Raw genomic sequence first — 19,726 nt, forward strand, 5'->3', positions numbered from 1 at the left:
TTCTGATACCTAACAAAAGTCATAGATAGTACAATTTACAGATGAGGAATACAAGTCAGAGAGAGAGAGAGAGAGGCAAAGTAATTTGCCTAGGCATACAGTTATTAATTGTCTGAGGCAGGATTTCAATCCATGTCTTTCTGACTCAAATACAGTGATCTTCCTATAATACCACTCTGCTTCAGATAGATGGATGGATGGATGGATGGATGGATGGATGGATGGATGGATGGATGGATGGATGGATAATTAAATGGATAGATGGGTAGATGGATGGATAGGTGGGTGGATGAGTGGATAGGTGGGTAGATGGATGGTTGCACAGTTCACTTATTTAGGATAACTGTCACCGTCAACATTATTACCAAAAAAAAACTTTTCTCAAGCACCTATATACATACAGAATATTGTTATGCCTAATCAAAAAAATCATAAAAAATTCCAGTCTTTTAGAAACCCATGCAAAACATAAAATAGACAACTGAATAAGCTTTAAGGCCTAAACCTTCCTAGTTGACCTCAGAGCAGGAACTACTGAGACAGCAAATGTCAAGGACCCTGCTTTCCTTTCCCAACCCAAGCAAAACGAGTATGGTCTGGTCCTACTGACCAGTATCCAGACTTGGTCAGACAGCAAGGTTACCCTGATTTGTAATGACAGAGTGGAAACTACAGAAGTATTTAGTCAGCTGCTCCTCAGGTGACTACTGTAGCCCCTTAGCAATCTGAGACTCAGCCCAGGCAGTGTTGGGATTGCAGAATAGCCTAGAGCTAGGAGGAGAAGGCTCAGCTGCTGAAAGAGGGAAGTCAGATGAGAATAATGGGAGGCTCAGCTGTTATTGGTGTAACCAGTAGCTGGTAGCCTAGTGGGAACTCTAGAAGAACAGTTGATATAATTTTTTTTAATTTTGTTTTGTTTTATAGGGTCTCCCACATGGCAATAGCAACTGAGAGTCAGTCCCAACCACTTTGTAAACTTAACTCTTTCCTCAATTGCTTGGAACATTCAGGAATAGTTCAACAGTTCAGTCTTTTCACCCTGCATTAGCCCAGACAGGATCCACAGGGAAGCAGATACAGTAGCATTTGGAATGCCCTGCAAGTTTTAGGAAGAATTCAGATGTGACAAGGTTTGATTGTCACACATTGCATGGTCTGGTGCCCTATGTCTTAGAGTCATAGAAGTAATTTGTGGTTGACAGGATCAATTGTTTCATATCTTTATTAAATATTATCTATATTACAGCATATGTATTATATGCAATAGATGTGAAGGAAAGAGAAGGCTATTTATTATCAAGCCAATTTTCTGGCTTCTCTCAACCTGAATTATGTGTTAGTAAAGCAAATCTTGACTATACCATGTGCCCATCATAGGACACATACAAACATCATCATGTGGACAGAGCTGTGCTGATTAGACACTGAAGAACCACTTTAGCTACAAACAATGGGACAGAATTAATTAATTGAAACAGTATTTTCATGATATTGTCAGACCTCATAGGACCTGTCTAGTTTTGTTGTTGTTACTCTTCCTGATGCCTTCATGCACCCATTTTTCCCTTCCCTGAAGTTGTTTGACATACTATTAAGAAACTAAAGAGCAATATCAGTTTCCTTCCTGCCTCTCTTTTCTGTGCACCAGTCCTCAAAGACAATCGCTGTAATTTTTTCCTCTCTATTCTCCATTAATTTCTTTTATCTTCAATATGTATTTTGGACCCCTCTGAAGCTTAGCTGGGTATCATAGATAAACAGGAATAAAAAGTGGAGCCTCTGTACCTAGATCTATTTTAATCATTCTGCTGATCTACAGTTCTATATTTACTGTTTATGTGAAACAACTGCTTGAAACCATCAGCTTGTTATCTATGGTATGGTGCATTTATTTGAGTCCTGGTCTCATATTTGCAAGGCAGTCTTCCTTTCACTTCTCAAAACATCCCTTGCAATGTGAATTCTTGCTTCCTACTTCTCTCTTCATTGTTGTTTCTGAATTAAATCACTCTGCTTCAGAATAAAACCATTTTCAAACTAACACCCCTTCCTTTTCTTATCTTTGCTCAAGAGCAGACAAAGTTTAATAGTGGTCACACTGTAAAAATTAATATGTCCAGAGTGGTACAGCAGAAATAACTCTGGTTGGGCAGTTAGGGGGTTTCAGTCCAAAGTTCCATTCTGAACCTTATTTATGAACCACTTATATGATCTTGGACAAGTTACTTACCTTTTGAGGCCTCAGTTTCTCCAATTTTAAAATGAAAGAGTTGGACCAGATGATGTACAATCCCATGAAGAGCAACCACTGTATTTAAAAAAATGATGAATGAAACTTGTAAGCCCTCAGCGTGTCAATGAGCATCTAACCTATCTCTTTTCCTAGAGAATAATAATTGGCTTTAAATATAGTTCTAAGCACTTGTGTTTAAGAAAACCCTTTCTCAGTATTATCTTCATCTCAGTTTCAAAAGATATGTCTTCATATCAGTTGCAGCCCTGCTGACTAGCTGATCTATACTGATTGATTTTCTAACACATACTTGCAATGACTGTGGTATCTCATCATGTGCTGTACAATTATTGGTATTTATCTAAAGCTTGGGGGAGACTTTGTGTACAGAACACATCTGGCCCAGAGAGTTTCCTAATTCCCAGGAGAACATGAGACTCTGGTGCTTGCTGTCAAACTGAATAGTGTCTTACAGCTAATGTGTTTGGTGGCCAGGGGCAACAAATAATTCTCCTGTCCGAAGCCAGGGTTACTCAGCTGTATAATAACCTCTAAAGTCTCTACTTCAAAAAAGACTCAGGATTCATGAGTTTAATTTTGCCACTGATAATATGAAAACTGTGCTCCATAACAGGCATCCACTCTCTGCTTCCAGGATAATGAAATTCTAATTGTTTCTAAAGTTTGGGGAGGATAAAATGGTTAATCTCCATGATGACAAAAGGAAGCAGAGAAAATAAAATGACACACTTGAATGAACTGTGAGGAAATAAAGTGCACAACATGTGATAATGCCATGACTCTGTGTTATTGCGCATTTCTGGGCTGAAAAGATATGGCTTGATGGGTAATTTGTCAAGCTGTGCAACAGAGAACAACAGTAAAGAGACTTCAGACAGAAGAAAATTACACAAATAGTAGGGTGGAAAGGTATAATTGAAGATGGCAAAAGATTGAAAGAAAGACATTTAAAATTACTGTACTGACCTACTAAATGCACTTGGGCGTGGAATCCTGGCCTCACATGAAGAGGCATTAAACGTCTGCGGGCTGTGACACTGGCTCAGGAGAATGCCAATCTCCCTGTTCTCAGGAAAGAGAAACACAATGCATGGCCTCCCTGGTGAACCCCGACCCACAAGAGGAGCCCAACTTCTAGGGAGTGGCCATGGAGAGGAAAAAAGTTACCTAAATTAGTTTTTTTTTTAACCACAATAACATTCCATTTCAACAACCCATTGGAATCTGAGCTCAAGAACCTCTTCCTCTCATTGTAAGAAGTCAGCCGATCCTTTTGCTAGAGGAATCATAAAGATTGGGAACAGCTAGGTAACTCGGTGAATAGAGCACTAGGTCTGGAGTTGGGAGGACTCGAGCACAAATGCACTCTCAGAAACTTACTAGCTATGTGAATGTCACTTTATCATTGCTTTTCTCAGCTGTAAAAATAATAGCACCTGCTTCCCAAGGTGGTTGTGAGAATCAGAAGAGATAATAATTTTAAAAGGTTTAACTGAGTGCTTGGCATCTGTAATAATTTATGCCTCATATTCATATATATAATATATATGTTAACTGTAATTGTTATTAGAGTCTAAGATAATGACTGGTATGCATTAAGCCTTACATAAATGTTAGCTATGATTATTATTAAAGTGTTTAGCATAATGTCTGGAATGTGCTGTGGTAGAAATGTTAGATATTGTTATTATTATTACCCCTAGGATTATTGAAGGATCAAATGAGATAATAATTATAAATTGTTTAGAATAGTACTTGCATATAAATATGTGTGTACATGTAGATATGTATATATGTTAACATTTATTTTTGTTATTATAGTGCTTAACATAGCATCTGAAAAAGAGTGTTATAGAATTGTTAAAATAATTGTTATTCTTAGCAGTGCCATTTTATATATATATATATTAGTTGTTATTATTATAATTTTTGTTGTGTTATAAATTTTGGGCATTTGTTGTTGTTAAGCTGCCTATTTTGTTATTGTTGTGGTTGATGATGTTTTTAACAAACTTGCTTCCCACAAGAATTCAAGACTGAAGAGTCATCCAGAAGCAACATTAACACAAAATAGAGTCAGTTAATCAATCAACAAGTATTTATTAAGTGTGCTAAGCACAAGAACAGAAAGAATGGGAGCATGGAATTTAATCCCTAATTTATCAGTGTCCTAGAACAAGTTGTTGAATCTCCCTAAGCCTCACTTTCCTCATCTATAAAAATGATTCAATAATGACTATATTCTCTTCTAAGTCTAAAAATTTTATTATTATGCTCAGAATTGTATAATTGATCAGTTTTCCTAAATATAGACAGATATTTTACTGATTGCTTATTTTTATTCACAAAATTAGGGAAATGGTATTTTCTTATTTACTATATAAGATTATATGGGAATTATGTTGGTAAATAAACCTTGTAACTGATTTTGTATCTGTCATTTGAAAAATAGTCCAGTGAACTTCTAAAAACTTCACCAGGTGACTTTGAGAAATCCTGATCCGTCGACAAGGATTATAGAATCCTAGATTTAGAGCTGGAAAGGACCTTAGAAACCATCTATTCCAACTTCATATTTTGCAAATGAGGGAATTGAAACCCTGAGAAGTTAAACAATTCACGCAAGGTCATAAGTTGTAACAAGTAACCTGGGTTCAATTTCTATAGCTAAATCTTAGGATCTAAAATCAACTCATCTTCAAATCTCAAAATATCCTAGCAGCATTAGTGTTCTGCTATCATATATAGATAGTCATGCAAGAGACATGCTTCTGTAATAATTTCCTATCTGTAATAAATTCCAATAATTCAGTAATTTCCAAAGAGGGAATGCTTTCCCTCCTTGTAGAAATAACATAGCCTATGAATTTAAGAGAAAAAAATACTACCAGATTCAATAGAAGAGCTAATGATAACTATGGAATGATGTTAAAAGGGGTTATAAGGGAATTTAGATTAAAAATTAAAATAATTAAACAGAACTTGGAAGTCAGGGAGGAGAAATTCATCTCCAATACCTGAAGATAACTAATAAAGATAATTACTGAACTGAGGGCCCAGGTAAAATTGAACTCTGGCAAATGAATCTAAATAAACAAAAGACCAATTATAATAGAAATACTGATTACAATATTAATTTTGAGACAAAAGCCTTCCCTCAGTCAAATTTCTAAAAATTCAGTGGTTGACTTTTTGTACAAGTTTTCCTTTATACAGTCTGATTTTTTGCTGTGTTTTCTTTAGAAAATTTCTTTAGAAATTTAGAAATTACCCTACATAATTAACATTATGTAGGATAATGTAACATTATGAGAAATAATGTTGTCTTCCCAAATGCACCTTTTTCAAGTTTCAAATCAGGAAGGAATAGATTTACCACATTTCAGGATGAACATTAATAAGCTAGACAGAGACCAAGAGAATAATAAAAGCTTACAATTTATATAGTAATAACAAATATTTATAGAACATTTTAAGTTTTACAAAGAGTTTTGCACCTATGGGCTCATTTGATACTCACAAGATACTTCCCCTAGAAAGCTAGTGATATTATTACTCCCATTTTACTGTTGAGAAAACTTGGTAAGACTTACCCAGTTACATAGTTAGTAAGGGACTAAGGCAGAATTTTAATTCTGGTCCAGAATTCACTATATGTCAGAATGGAGAAGGAACTAGAGATTATGAACCTAGAAAAAAAAATTTAGATAGCTTTCTTCAAGTATTTAAAGGACTGACCACATGGAAGGAAGCTGAGATTTGTTCTACTTGACCCTAAGGGCAGAACTGAGAACCATAGCTAGAAGTAAAATGGCAATATAGGATGCCATGGGAGAATGCAGTATATGTAGTGGTTTGCTCTCACTGGAAGAGACCAAATAAATGATGAAAGATGACTTGTTAGGGATATTACAGAGGGGACTCTCCCACCCCCACCCCCACCCCTTTCAATTTTCTTTTATGTGAAGCCTTCCCATTGTTAATCTAAGGTCCTTGGAGGGCAGGGGGGAAAAAATCCTTTTTGCTTGCATTTGTATATCATTTCTTAGCATAGTACCTGGAATGTCTTCCCCTCTTTCCTCCAAATTCCAACACACCCTCTTCCCTTTTCTCTTCCTTCCTTCTACTTTTCTTCTATTAGTTTTCTCTATCTCTTTTCCCCCCTCTCCCTTCTTTCTTCTCTCCCTTCCTCTCTTCCTTCATCCCTTTCCTTCTCCTTCCTTTTGTTTTGTTTTATTTTTTTTAAAAAGCAGGCTAATTTTCTAGCGAGAACTAGGGAAAAATATTCAGTAGGTAAAGTTGCTTTTTTATCTACACCTGTCTCTTTAATTTCCCTCCACTGCACTCTCTCCTCTCCCTACATGTGTACTCTCTCCTTAGGTTCTTTCGAACCTTATCTACTACCTAAACTTGCCCTCTAGAATGAAGATCTCAGTAATACAATCATTTGCCCAGTTATTTGCATTTAAACTTGGAGCTCAAATTCCTAAACTAAATAATTGAATTTTCATTTCAGAAATCTGCAAGAAAATTAGAAAACTGACCTTGGGGCAAAAAAACCATTCTCTGTGCTCCTGAACCATAACTAATCTAGGTAACTATGAGATCAGCTTGGGTAATTTCCCATTGGCAGTCAAGTACAAAATGACAGCTTTCCCCAAGAAAGATGACTGCCCCAAGAGGAACAATAATAAGGATACAAGACTTTTGAAGTAGCTTCTTAAATTCAAGTCTCTCCACAGTCCTATCCTTCCACCACTCAGCTGCTAAAGTGATTACTCTAAAGTACAAGCATGACGATGTCACCCTCCTCATTTTAGACCCCCTCAAAAAACTCCAGTGCCTCCATAATACCTCTTAGATCATTTATAAAATCATCTGTCTGGAATTTGAATCTTTCAAAAGCTGATCCAGTCTTACCTTTCCATTCTTAGCATTTAGCTCTACTGGGCTCTGCCCACCTAGTACTCCTTCTCTTGTCTTTCACTCACTGTCCCTAGTCCTGGAATGCTGTTCCTATTTATCTCTCATTCCTGGCTTGCCTCCTTCTTCAAGATTAAGATCAAATTCTATTCCTCTGGAAGCTTTCCCTACTCTTTCTCCTACCCTCAACTAATGTCTTCCCTCATATGTACATAATTGTTTGCTTATAAATTGTCTCCTCTATTAGATTGACAACTCCATGAGGGAAGGGACTATATTTTTGCCATTGTTGATATTCCTAACACTTAGCTCAGGGTTAATTACTTCAAAGAACTTGATAAATTCTTGATTGACTGATGAATGGTCAATGTGCAAGGTTCCCTTCAAATCAGGTTTTCTCATCCTAAGAGGATATATTGCTGGACTCACTAGAACAGGAGTCAATACAGCTCTTCACTTGAGGAGCAGAATAGTTGTCCAATTGTAAAAATCAGAGAAATAAAAGGAATTTTCTTCTTAAATGGAAGTGATATAGAGTTTAAGGGATAGAGGAAGGGTGCTATGTGGTAGAGTCTTGAACTAAATAATGACCTGAATCTAATTCCTCTCTCAGTCACTTAATTAGCTGTGTGACTCTAGGAAAATCATTTAACCTCTCAGTTTCCTCATGTGTAAAATGAGTTATTCAAATAGGATGACTTGGAAGATCTCTCCCAGGTCTAAATCTATGATCCTATGATCGATGGATAGACCTGTGATTTAATTAATAGAAAAAAAAAACTCTCTCTTCCAATGCAGTGGCACCTTCTCTGAAAAAGTACAGTCTTAGAGAGTTGTCTAAAGCACTGAGAAATAAAGTGACTTGCTCAGGATCACAGTAACTGAACACTTTGCTGTTAATTCTAATCTCTGAATTTAACAAAATAATCACTGAGCCAATGGTTCAGATCTCTTCCAAAAGCAGATGATCCTAGATGTGTCCAGATGCATTTGACCCTTGGAAATTCAAGAACAGTCTTGGTTCCCTTCTTCCATGGGTGTCCCAGGAGCACCTTTCCTGTCCAACATAAAAGTATTGCATTGCACACCTCAACAGAATTGCTTGCATATCCTTAATGTATCTTCAAGACATTTTTTTCTGCAGTCAGCACCCTATACATTAGGGAAAGAATGGATGTGTGCTTTATGAGTTTCCTAGAATAGCCATGAACCTTCATAATCAGACTCATTCCTTAATTTTGCTTACTTTTTATGCAGCAGCATTCATACTACATCGCCAGACAAAGACAATGATGAACATGACCTGAGTTAAAAACAATGCAGTCATCCAAGTAACAAGTGCTGAGTTTGTGGAAAAAACAGCTCTCATTTTATTAAATAATATTGTTCATTCTGGGATGTCTGAGGTACTCTGCCAGGCTAATTAGAACAAATCAATGTACACTTACCTCTGCAGAAGGCTGAAAGGTGTGTAGTGACTGGATGTCATTAAAAATTTACTTGACCATGGGCATCAAATGTCCATGAGATGATGACCCTGGTAAGCACTCAGGTTTCCATTTTGTACATGTCACAGTCAATGCATTGAAAATGCCATGTACTCCATTACTATCACCCTAGCTTCCTAGCAGCTGATGTGCTATATATGTTGGAGAGGGTGGTATCAATTAACTATGATATCTATAAAGCCATCCTTGCAATTACGACCACTTCACAATTTATCATTAACACATTTGACAGATTTTTTTCCAAAGTAACATTTATTTAAAGGTTAATCAAAATTCTTTGAACTGCATTTATTATAATGTGATTTTTGATAATTGGCTAAATCAGTGGCTCTTAAGGAAAACACCCTTGTCTCAGTCCTATTGCGTATACAACACAGTGCCAAAAAAGCAGCAGAGAAAGGAAAACACATATTATAAATGTTCATTTCAAAACTCGTCATGAAAGATCATATATTAATGCAATCAGGTGGTACATTTACATGCTCATTAGTAATCTATCATTATTAGGAAAAAAATGAACTGGTTATTCAGAATACCCAGAATAGTATTTCAGATTTAAGTATTCAGAAGAAGAAATTTGGGAAAGTTCATAGCTTGTCTTTGGTCTTTTAAAGTCTATCAACAAATCATTAATTGGGCATATCAGAAACTATTATCTTTTCTAACTATTGAATTCTCTAATTCTCTAATGGGGGAAGTATAAAATTATTTCTTGTCCTATCCCCCAAGTACCACTAACTAAGAAATGACCTTGTGAAATTTGAAAAGTCAGAAGATATAAATTCCCCATCATCAATGGTATTGTCCCTAGAGTGGCAATGGCTGACACTTGTATTTGCATCAGAGGCTAAAAGGCTCACAAAGGCTAAACCTACAAGCAAACCAACCCTTGGAAAGTTTCCCTAAAGGGGAATTTCACGAGAAATTCACAAAGAGAAAGAAAGGACTTCTAGCAATTGAGAGATATGCATTGGCCCTTTGACTTCATGAGCACTAAAAATTTGATGTCACCTTTTCCACTGACCTGGTATGTTTGAGAAAGTGTTTGATTTGTGGGGTGGGGGGATGGGGACATCTGTGACAATAGTTCTTGCCAAATAGGGTTAGTAAGAGCTCTCTCAAAAATATTCTAAAAAACCTTAAAATTATGGCTCTAACTAAATTTTTGAGAGATACAACCCACAGAAAGATCTAGTGAGGCAACTCTCTAGCCCAAGATTAACTGGAAAATTGTGGCAAAGCTCTGTTCCACAGGGGTGGAGTGGATGGCAGCACAGCCAGGACTATCAAGCCAGAGCAAAGGAGCTCCACTCTTCTGGGAACAGCCTGCTGGGTGCCTGAATGCCTGGGTCCCAGAGAGAGCTGGCTCCAGGCAGCAGAAGCAGTTTCTTGACCTGGCAACCCAGGAAACACCAAGCACAACTTAGAAGATCAGTGCCAGTGTGGCCCTCAGCACAGCCCAGATCCCAGGAAATGCCACTGGAAGCAAGCCTCCCTGCAGCTCAGTTGTTCCCACTTAGTTGCTCCCAGAGTGCTCAGCCCATGGAACATAAGGGAGTGGGGAAGACTATTGAGGACTCTCCTCTGGCCTTGGGAACGGCTCTTGTGCTTTGTCCATATTCAGGCCCAGGCCACAGTTTAGGGGCTCCCCATTGCCATTGAACAGATTCCCTTCTCCAAGGCAGAGGGATGAGCTTGTGGTCATTCACAGACCAGGAGAGCAGTCAAAGTCTCGCATAAGACCTTGAGGGAACTGAGGTCCTTGCAGGGTCTCAATAATACTCAAAAACTTAGGAAGCATCCCAAAACCAGGCACAGGCAGAGAAAATGAGTAAATAGAAAAAAGTAACCTGGCCATAGAGAATTACTTTGGTCCTATGGTGGACCAAAACAGACAATCAGAAGATGATAAAGTTACAGCTCCTGCATCTTAATCCTCCAAGAACTATAGGAAGTTGATCTCAGGTTATTTCAGAGCTCAAAAATATTTTGAAAATCAAGTAAGGGAGGTAGAGGAAAAATTGGGAACAGAAATAAGGGAGATGCAGGAAAAACTTGAAAACCAAGTCAACAGCTTAGTCAAGGAGATCCAAAAAATGCTGAAGAAAATAACATACTAAAAACTAGTTTAGGTCAAATGGAAAAAACAGTTCAAAAAGTTAACGAGGAGGGGAGGCTAGGTTGCACAGTGGATAGAGCACTGGCCCTGGAGTCAGGAGTACCTGAGTTCAAATCCAGCCTCAGACATTTAATAATTACCTAGCTGTGTGGCCTTGGGCAAGCCACTTCACCCCATTGCCTTGCAAAAAAAAAAAGAGTTAATGAGGAGAAAAATACCTTAAAAAGTGAACTGGCCAGATGGGAAAGGAGATAAGAAAGCTCTCTGAAGTAAACGAATCCTTCAAATGTAGAATGGAACTAAAGGAAGCTGATGACTTTGAGAGGACTCAAGACACAATAAAACAATATCAAAAGAATGGAAAACTAGAAGAAAACATTTACTATCACACTGAAAAAACAACGGATCTGGAAAACAGATCTGCAAGAGATAATTTAAAAAATTATTGGACTACCTGAAAGTCATGATAAGGAAAAGAGCCTTGACTTCACTTTTAAAGAATTTCTACAGGACAATTGTCCTGATATCCTAGAAGCAGAGGACAAAATGAAATTGGGAGAATCCACCAATCACCTCCTGAAAGAGATCCAAAAGAAAGAAAGAAAGGATGGAAGGAAGGAAGGAAGGAAGGAAGGAAGGAAGGAAGGAAGGAAGGAATAGATAGATAAATAAATAGATGAATGAATGAATAAACAAACAAATAAATAGATACATAGATACATAAATAAATAAATTGATAGGTAAATAGCCCCAAGAATAATATAGCCAAGTTCCAGAACTCCCAAGTTAAAGAGAAAATATTACAACCAGACAGAACAAAACAATTCAAATATTGTGAAGCTGCAGTCAGGATTACACAAGACTTAGCAACATCCACATTACAGGCTCATAGGGCTTGGAATATAATATTCAAGAAGGCAAAAGAGGTTGGAGTGTAAACGAGAATCAACTACCCAGCAAAATCAAACATTCTCTTCCAGGGACTTTTAATGAAATAGGGAATTTCACATGTTCCTTTCTAAATGACCTGAGCTGAACAGAAAGTTTGATCTACAAGTACAAGACTCAGGTGAAGCATAGAGAGAATGGATGTAAAGGGTAAATTATGAGGGATTTAATGATGATGAAATGCATGTATTACTGCATGGGAAGATGGTACAGATAATATTCATATGAACCTTCTCATTTATTAGAGGAGTTAGAAGGATCTTTTATAAACAAGACCCAAAAGAGAGACAAATTTGAAGGTATAATATATTTTTAAAATGGAGCCAATGGGGGCAGCTAGGTGGCATAGTGGATAAAGCACTGGCCCTGGAGTCAGGAGTACCTGGGTTCAAATCCGGTCTCAGACACTTAATAATTAGCTAGCTGTGTGGCCTTGGGCAAGCCACTTAACCCCGTTTGCCTTACAAAATACTTAAAAAATGGAGTCAATGGGTAAAAAGGAAATGCACTAGGAGAAAGCAAAGGAGAGATAGAACAGACTAAGAGATTTCATGTAAAAGAGTCAAGAAATACCTTTTGAAATGGTATGGAAGGGGGAGAAGTGAGGAGGACTGACAGAGAGCTTTTATTCTCATCAGAAATGATTCAGAAATGAAACAGCATATACTTATATATATATATATATACATATATATATATATATACTTAATAGGGCATAGAAATCTAGAAGAGAAAGGAATAAAGGAAAGAGGATGGGAGAAAGGGGACATGGGAAAGGGATGGGGGAGGTAGGGGATAGAGTAGAGGGTAGATCTTGGAAGAAGAAAGTCAGATATAATACATTTTCTATTACTTTTTGTGAGGTGGTGGGATTGGGTGCCCTGTCCATGACCATGGGGCTGGGTGGTTGCTAGGTCTCTGGGTTAAGATGTAGGTTTGTGGCCACTTGGCCCCAGGGCCAGTGCTCTGGCTGCTGTGCCACTTGGCTGTCCCACAGAACACTTTTGAAGAGGTACAGAGTGAAAGAAGAGAAAAAAATTATCACTGGTAGTGGGGAGATATGGGTGGAGGAAATTACAACTAGCAACAGAAACTGTGGAAAAATATGGAAGTAACTATGGTCTTATGATAAAGAATGTGATCCACTCCAGAGACAAGAGCTGATGGTATCAGAACAAAGACAGAAGAACATTTTTTCCCTCTTTCTTTCACTTTAATTCTCATGATGTTTTACATTTTTTATGGGGCAAGGGAGGATTATGCTTACTCTTACAACAAGACCATTTTAATAATGTGTAAATAAATACAAAGTGAAAAATTTTTTAAAAAGTTAATTAAATTTGGATCACTAATGGTCAGCAAGGACTACATCAAAAGGGGAGATTAGCAACCAGAACCTTGGGGAAGAAGATAGAGTTAGTCCCCTTCTGGGATTCCTCCCCATCCCTGTAAATAGGAATTGAGGATGTAGTTCTGATGCTATCATTTTTTTTAAGTCACAACGCTTAAAGTAGATAGAGGAACAATATAGAATAGAGAGGTATACAGACAATCCTATGAAAGATCCTTGGAGGGAGGAATTATTTCTTTATGGAAGGCATAGAATCAGGACAGTTTTGGAGATATCACTTAATCTCACTGTCATCTGGAAAATGAGGGGTATAGACTTAAAGACGACCAAGTACCTGAGGGAAATCATTATACCTGATTTTGAGAAAGTAACAATATGACTAACATCACAAATCCATAGATGTCTGAGTACTCATTAATCTCTCCCTGAGTATTTATTAATCTCATAATGATAGCCATTATGATAATCTAAGGGAGGGGGATTCAAATATAAAGGACAGACAGTCCCTATTCTCAAGGAGATTACATTCTAATAAAAGAAGACTATATATCCTGAGACCATAAGGGGGCTTTGGTCTGGAAAGTCACAGTGAAGCTATAAGGCAATGGATTGATAAGTCATTTCTAGAGACAAGATTAGTATTATTATATTCCATTGTTATATTCCATGAGAAAGAGGCAGAGAATTGAAGATGGGGGTGAGCTGAGATCAGTGTTTCCAAGGTCAATAACAATATTATAGCAGGACAATAGTAGTGGAGAATGGTCAGGGACCTGAGACCAGTTAGATATAAGTTCTTTCCAATCAGAAAAATATGACACCCATGGAAGGATACTGTTGGCAGTATGACACAGTGACAGTCACTAAGGTCATATAAATAACTTCATTAGAAAGTTTACTCTAGCATTTGTGTGTGGAATATATTGGAAGAGTGAGAAATTAGTATTAAAAAGGAGAAACCAGCAGGGGAATGAACTTAGGTAGTGGCAGTGGTAATGGAACTAGAGGGAACAAATATGAACTTAGGTAGTGGCAGTGGTAACGGAACTAGAGGGAACAAATGTAAGGAAAAATATTGGTAAAGAATGCAATATAGTGGGATAGCTATGTGGCACTGGGAATAGAGCACCAGCCCTGGAGTCAGAAGGAGCTGAATTCAAATCTGATCTCAGACTCTTAATAATTAACTAGCTGTGTGATCTTAGTCAAGTCACTTAACCCCACTGCCTTACAAAAAAAAGAGAGAGAGAATGCAATATATATGTGACAATTACCATTACCAACTGGAGAAAACCGAAGAGAAACTAAATGTCATTTTACATTATTGTCTGTATCAGAGATTCAAGTTATTGCTTTAATCAGAACGTGGTCCATAACAGATTATATGTACAATGTTAAATGCACCAAATATAAATCATTTCAACATCATTCAAGTGAAAGACTGGATTCAGCATCTGATACTTCCTTCATCAAAAGAGATTGAATTTGGTGAAGAATTTCACAATGTATATTTAGCCAGTTCCAAATGTGCATCTGTTGATCAGGGTCAAGACCACTAATAGGATGTAGGGATGGGTGTCAAAACATGCTGCACTCACATTTCATTCCCATTTCAAGAAGATTCATGTTAGGTAAAAAAAAAAAATCATAAAGTTTTTCTGTCCAGTGACTTTTTCTAGAAGCTCATTCATTCATCTTGATTCTGGACCACTTGGGGACAAGCTGTTAACTTGCTCAGGCATGACAAGAAAAGGTGAATCTCAATAGGAGGCAGGATATCTTAGTGCCATGCTATGTGGTATGTGTACAAGCATTCATGGATTCATAGAAGAGAATACAAGATTGAAATAGAAACTGGGAGCCAGATTACTACAATCTCTTGGAGAAATGACTTCACAGTCAATATGACAAGGGAACAAATTCACACTGAGCAGCTTTTCTAGTACTTTCTACTAAATACAAATAAAAACATGATATATAGATTTTCTCCAACCCATCAGAAATAATGAAATATTTTCTATTTAGTACTGGAAGAAGAAAAATATCTGTATCACTTAAGAAAACTCAAAATATGTGTCAATCTGTCACTGAATGGAAATGAGCAGCCATAACAAGTGGCTGTTATAAAACCTACTCCTGCTGTGAATACTCCACATACAAAAACTATTTCCAAACTTGTTAGAGTGAAGTTTGTTCCAGTTAAATTTTTCTTATGACCAAGATATGATACAATATAGAAGATGAAAGAAAAATGTTTATTAGATACTTACAGTGTGTGCCCCATATTTTGCTAAAACTTTTCCTGCTTCCATTTCAAAATGATGATCTAACAGTCTTCATGAATCGCACAGATATGAAAAATGTATAACCCACTCCAATGACCTGATATAGAAGGAGAAATAAAGGTTTTTCAATTTTTATTGTTCTCCCCAAGATATTTCTTTATCTGAGATCTAAACTTTCTAAGTAACTATTCATTTTTCAGCAACAGTTCTTAGTTGGAACTCCATTGAACATCAAGCCCACATGCCTGCCTGGGATCCTTGGTTCTTCCTCCCCACCTTTTCAACTTTTCTTTTGTGTAGTGCCTTCTCCTCTTAAACTTCAAAGTCTGTGAGAGCATGGGTTGTCTTTCTTGTTCTTATTTGTATCCCCAGCACCTAGCACAATGTCTAGCACTTAACACACTTAATAAATATTTATTATGCTGCATATTTGCATATAAGTGTGGTTACTGTCCTCAAAATGAATTTTTGACAATACAATTGGACTTAGGTGACTAGTAACTGATAAGAATCTGAGGATGGATTTGAACTCAGGTTCTCCTGACCTCAGGGTCAGTGCTCTATTCACTGCACCATCTCATTATGTTTCTCTTTTTAAAACTTCATTTTATTTTTCCAACTTCATTCAAAGATAATTTTCAATAGTCATTTGGTAAAGTTTTGAATTTCACATTTTTCTTTCTCCTCCCCTTCCTTACCCCGCTTGCCCTCATATAAAGCAAATTAATATAGATAATAAATGTATAATTATGTCAAACATATATCCATATTAATCCTGTTGTGAAAGAAGAATCAAATCCAAAAGGGGAAAAATCATGACAGGTGAAAAATAATGCATAAAACAAATTTTAAAAATTGAAAAAAAGTAAGTTTTGGTCTTAATTCAATTCACTTCACTCAGCATCAGTTCAAGCAAGTCTTTTCCAGCTTTTCTGAAGTCCTGTTCCTCATGGGTTTTTTGTTTGTTTGTTTGATTTTATATTTTATTCTTCCAATTACATTCAAAGGTAGTTTCAACATTAATGCTTTCGCAAGTTTATTAGCTCCACATTTTTCTACCACCCTTTCTTCCCTCCCCCTTCTCTACAGCAGCAAAGTATCGAATAAGAGTACTACCTGTACACTCGTGTTTAATATATTTCCATATTAATCATGCTGTGAAAGAGGAATTAGAACTAACAGGGGGGGAACATGAAAAAGAAAGAAAAAAAAATCCCACTCTCATTTACAGTTATAATTATTAATTCTATATTCCTTCCCAGCTATCTTCCCTTGTTTATACTTTTCTCTTTCCTTTTCTGTTATACCTCCTTCATTGTTTTGTTTCTGATTGCTGCTTCTTGATCAGTCCTTCATTCTAGCACCTTTTTTCCTTTTCCTTTTCCCTTTCCCCCTTTAACTTTTCTAACTTTAACTGTACATTGTCTTTTACTTTTGCTCTCCCTTTTATTAATTCCTTCTTTCCCTTTGTTTCCCTGTAGAGTAAGGTAAATTTTTAAACCCAATTGGGAATATGTTATTCCCTCTTTAAGTAAATATGTTGAAGGTAAGATTTATTCAGTGCTCACACTCTCCCTTATTTCCCTCTACTTTAATAGATTTTTGTGCCTCTTATTTTTTATTTTTTATTTATTTTTAATTATGCAAATATTTTATTTGTTTTCCAATTATATACAATTGTAGTTTCTACCAGTCATCTTTTTTTTTGCAAGGTTTTGAATTCTACAATTTTTCTCCTCTCTTCTTTCCTTCCCCCATTCCCCCAACAGAAGACAATTTGATAGAGTCTTTACATTTGTTTCTATGATATCAAAATTGAATGTGTTGAAAGAAAGAAACATATCCTTAAGGAAGAATGAAATATTAAGAGATAGTGAAATTATGTAATATATAAAACAATTTTTTAAATATCAAAGATAATCTTCAGTCTTCGTTTAAACTCCATAGTTCCCTCTCTGGATTCAGATGGTATTCTCTAACACAGATCCCCTAAAATTGTTCCCTGATCATTGCACTGATGGACTGGGCATGTCTATCAAGGTTGATCATCACTCCATGTTGTTATTAAGGTATATTGTGTCTGGTTCTGCTCTTCTCATTCAGCATCAATTCATGCAAGTTTTTCCAGGCTTCTCTGAAATCCCAGCCCTCCTGATTTCTAATAGAACAATAGTGTTCCATTACATACAAATACCACAATTTGTTCAGTCATTCCCCAATTGATTGACACCCCCTCGATTTCCAGTTCTTTGCTACTTCAAACAGATCTACTATGCATATTTTTGTACCTGGGGGATTTCTTCTACTTTTTTTCAGCCTTTCGGTTTTGTTTGAAGAAATCTCGGTGTCTCACCAAGTCTTTCATTTCTATTTGATCAATTTTAGTTTTGAAGATTTTATTTTCTTCAGTTAGTGTTTTTTCTTCCTTTTACAGTTGGTTAATTTTATTTTCCAGCTGGTCAATGTTACTTTTAAAATTAATGTTTTCTTCAGTTAAATTTTTATAATTCTCCTGCATCACTCTTATTTCTTTTCTCCCATTTTCTTCTTTGGTTTTTAAAATCTTTTTTGAACTCCTCCAAGAAGTCTTTTTGGAATTGAAACCAGTTCATCCATCACCTCCTTAAAGTCTTCACATGTAGGCATTTTGTTGCCATTTTCCTCTCCTGAGATGGTATTTTTATCACCCCTATCAGAATAGTAGTTGCCAATGATTAGGGTTTTTTTTTTGTTTTGGTTTTTTGTTTGTTTGTTTGTTTTTGTCCATTTTGTCAGTTGAGCTCTGTTGCTATGGTATAGAATATAAAGTACCAAGCTTTTTTTGGTGAGGGCCAGGATTCTTGTCCCTGACTTTCTGCTCTGGGGCTTCCAATGTTCTAAATTTGCTCCCTGTACTAGGGTAGCTCAACACCTCACCAGTTTCATAGAACTAAAAATTTTGCTCCCCAACCTGGGTTTGGGAACCCTACTGCTAGCAGAACTGAGCCGGGACCTCAACTGTGCTGTGGCTAAAAATCTCTTGTTGACTTCCCAGTTCTCTCTCCTATACTAGGTTTATCCATATTTCCTGAAGTTCCTCCAAGATAATCTCTCTGAAAAGTTGTTTTACTATTTTGTGGTAGGCTCTGTCACTTTAGGATCTGTTTAGAGACATCATTCAAAGTTATTTTAGGATAGTCTCATATTTCAAACAAAATGATGTTACATTACTAAGTCGTCATGACAAATCAGTTTTTATTATATATAGACAGAATGTCTTTCATTCATTTATGAATTATATATTTATTTAACACTGTGTGCTTAGTAATCTACTCAAATGTTTCAGTTTCATATGTGTGATCAATTATATTAATCTAAGTACAAGCTTAATATAAGCAATACTTTAATCACTAGACTTGCTTACTGTCTAGCACATGCCTTCCCAAGTAGAGAGGAGCTTCTTCAATGTTTCCATTTTTAAAGGAGGTAACCTCAAATGCCCTCTCCTTGCTTATCTGGCTTCAGGCTACAATTTAGAATAAGGGGGGGAAAACTAGATTGTAAAAATAAAGGTGTTACCTTAACAGAGGAAATGACAATGTTACATGGAGACAAATCATCATAACGCAGTTTTATCCTTGGTACTACCATTCTTCTTGTCATTCAAGTTCATAAGTACAGTCATCTTTGACTTTTCTCCCACATCCACTATACCTAGTCCCCAAACCATGTCATTTCTTTCTGAAATTCTTGTCACATCAATCCTATCCTTTCTAGGGCCCTGTCATAAACCTAGTCCTTATTATTTCATACTTGAATTTCTGTGAAAGATGTCTAACTGGTCTCCTCACTTTCACTCTTTTAACCCTTCATCCCTAACCCTAAACTTTCATGCTACCTCAAATAAGTCTTCTTAAAACATTTAATTTAATTTATTTTTCAATTATGTTAATCTGTGCTTAAGAATATATATGGGTTTTTGCCCACAAAATATACTATAAATTTGTTTCTGCTTCCAACATACCTATTCTACTTCATCCCCAACTAATTTTAAATCTAGGACAATGACTATCTTGGTATACCCCAGTTGATGCCACAGGAACTGGTGACTTGTGCTAAACTCTGTCCTTTATCCACCACCTTGGTTTGTTCTGGGGTCATTGCTCTGAATTTACCTGACTTCTCGAAAGGGAACCAAGGTTTCCCCATCCTAATATTCATTGGCTTTTATTTCCCTCCCTCTCTGGACACTAACTGCTCTGGGGAAAGCTGTTACTCATAGGGTTGCTAATTTTAGACATAGTTATGGGCTCAAAGTAGGGATTTTTCCCAGCAAGAGTATAGGAAAGGTATAAAATG

At 36.6% G+C, this 19,726-nt stretch overlaps 1 long non-coding RNA gene across 1 annotated transcript in view; it reads right to left on the reverse strand.

Annotated features, from left to right (window-relative positions):
• The window catches only part of LOC141502120 (uncharacterized), a 167,346-nt gene that overhangs the window by 135,652 nt on the left and 11,968 nt on the right, over positions 1-19,726 (reverse strand). Inside the window, exon 3 of the long non-coding RNA XR_012472412.1 lies at positions 15,374-15,485. This is a non-coding gene — a long non-coding RNA (uncharacterized LOC141502120). The remainder of the gene's footprint in view (positions 1-15,373; positions 15,486-19,726) is intronic.

Source organism: Macrotis lagotis, chromosome X, assembly GCF_037893015.1.
Source record: "Macrotis lagotis isolate mMagLag1 chromosome X, bilby.v1.9.chrom.fasta, whole genome shotgun sequence".
NCBI classification, from domain to species: domain Eukaryota; kingdom Metazoa; phylum Chordata; class Mammalia; order Peramelemorphia; family Peramelidae; genus Macrotis; species Macrotis lagotis.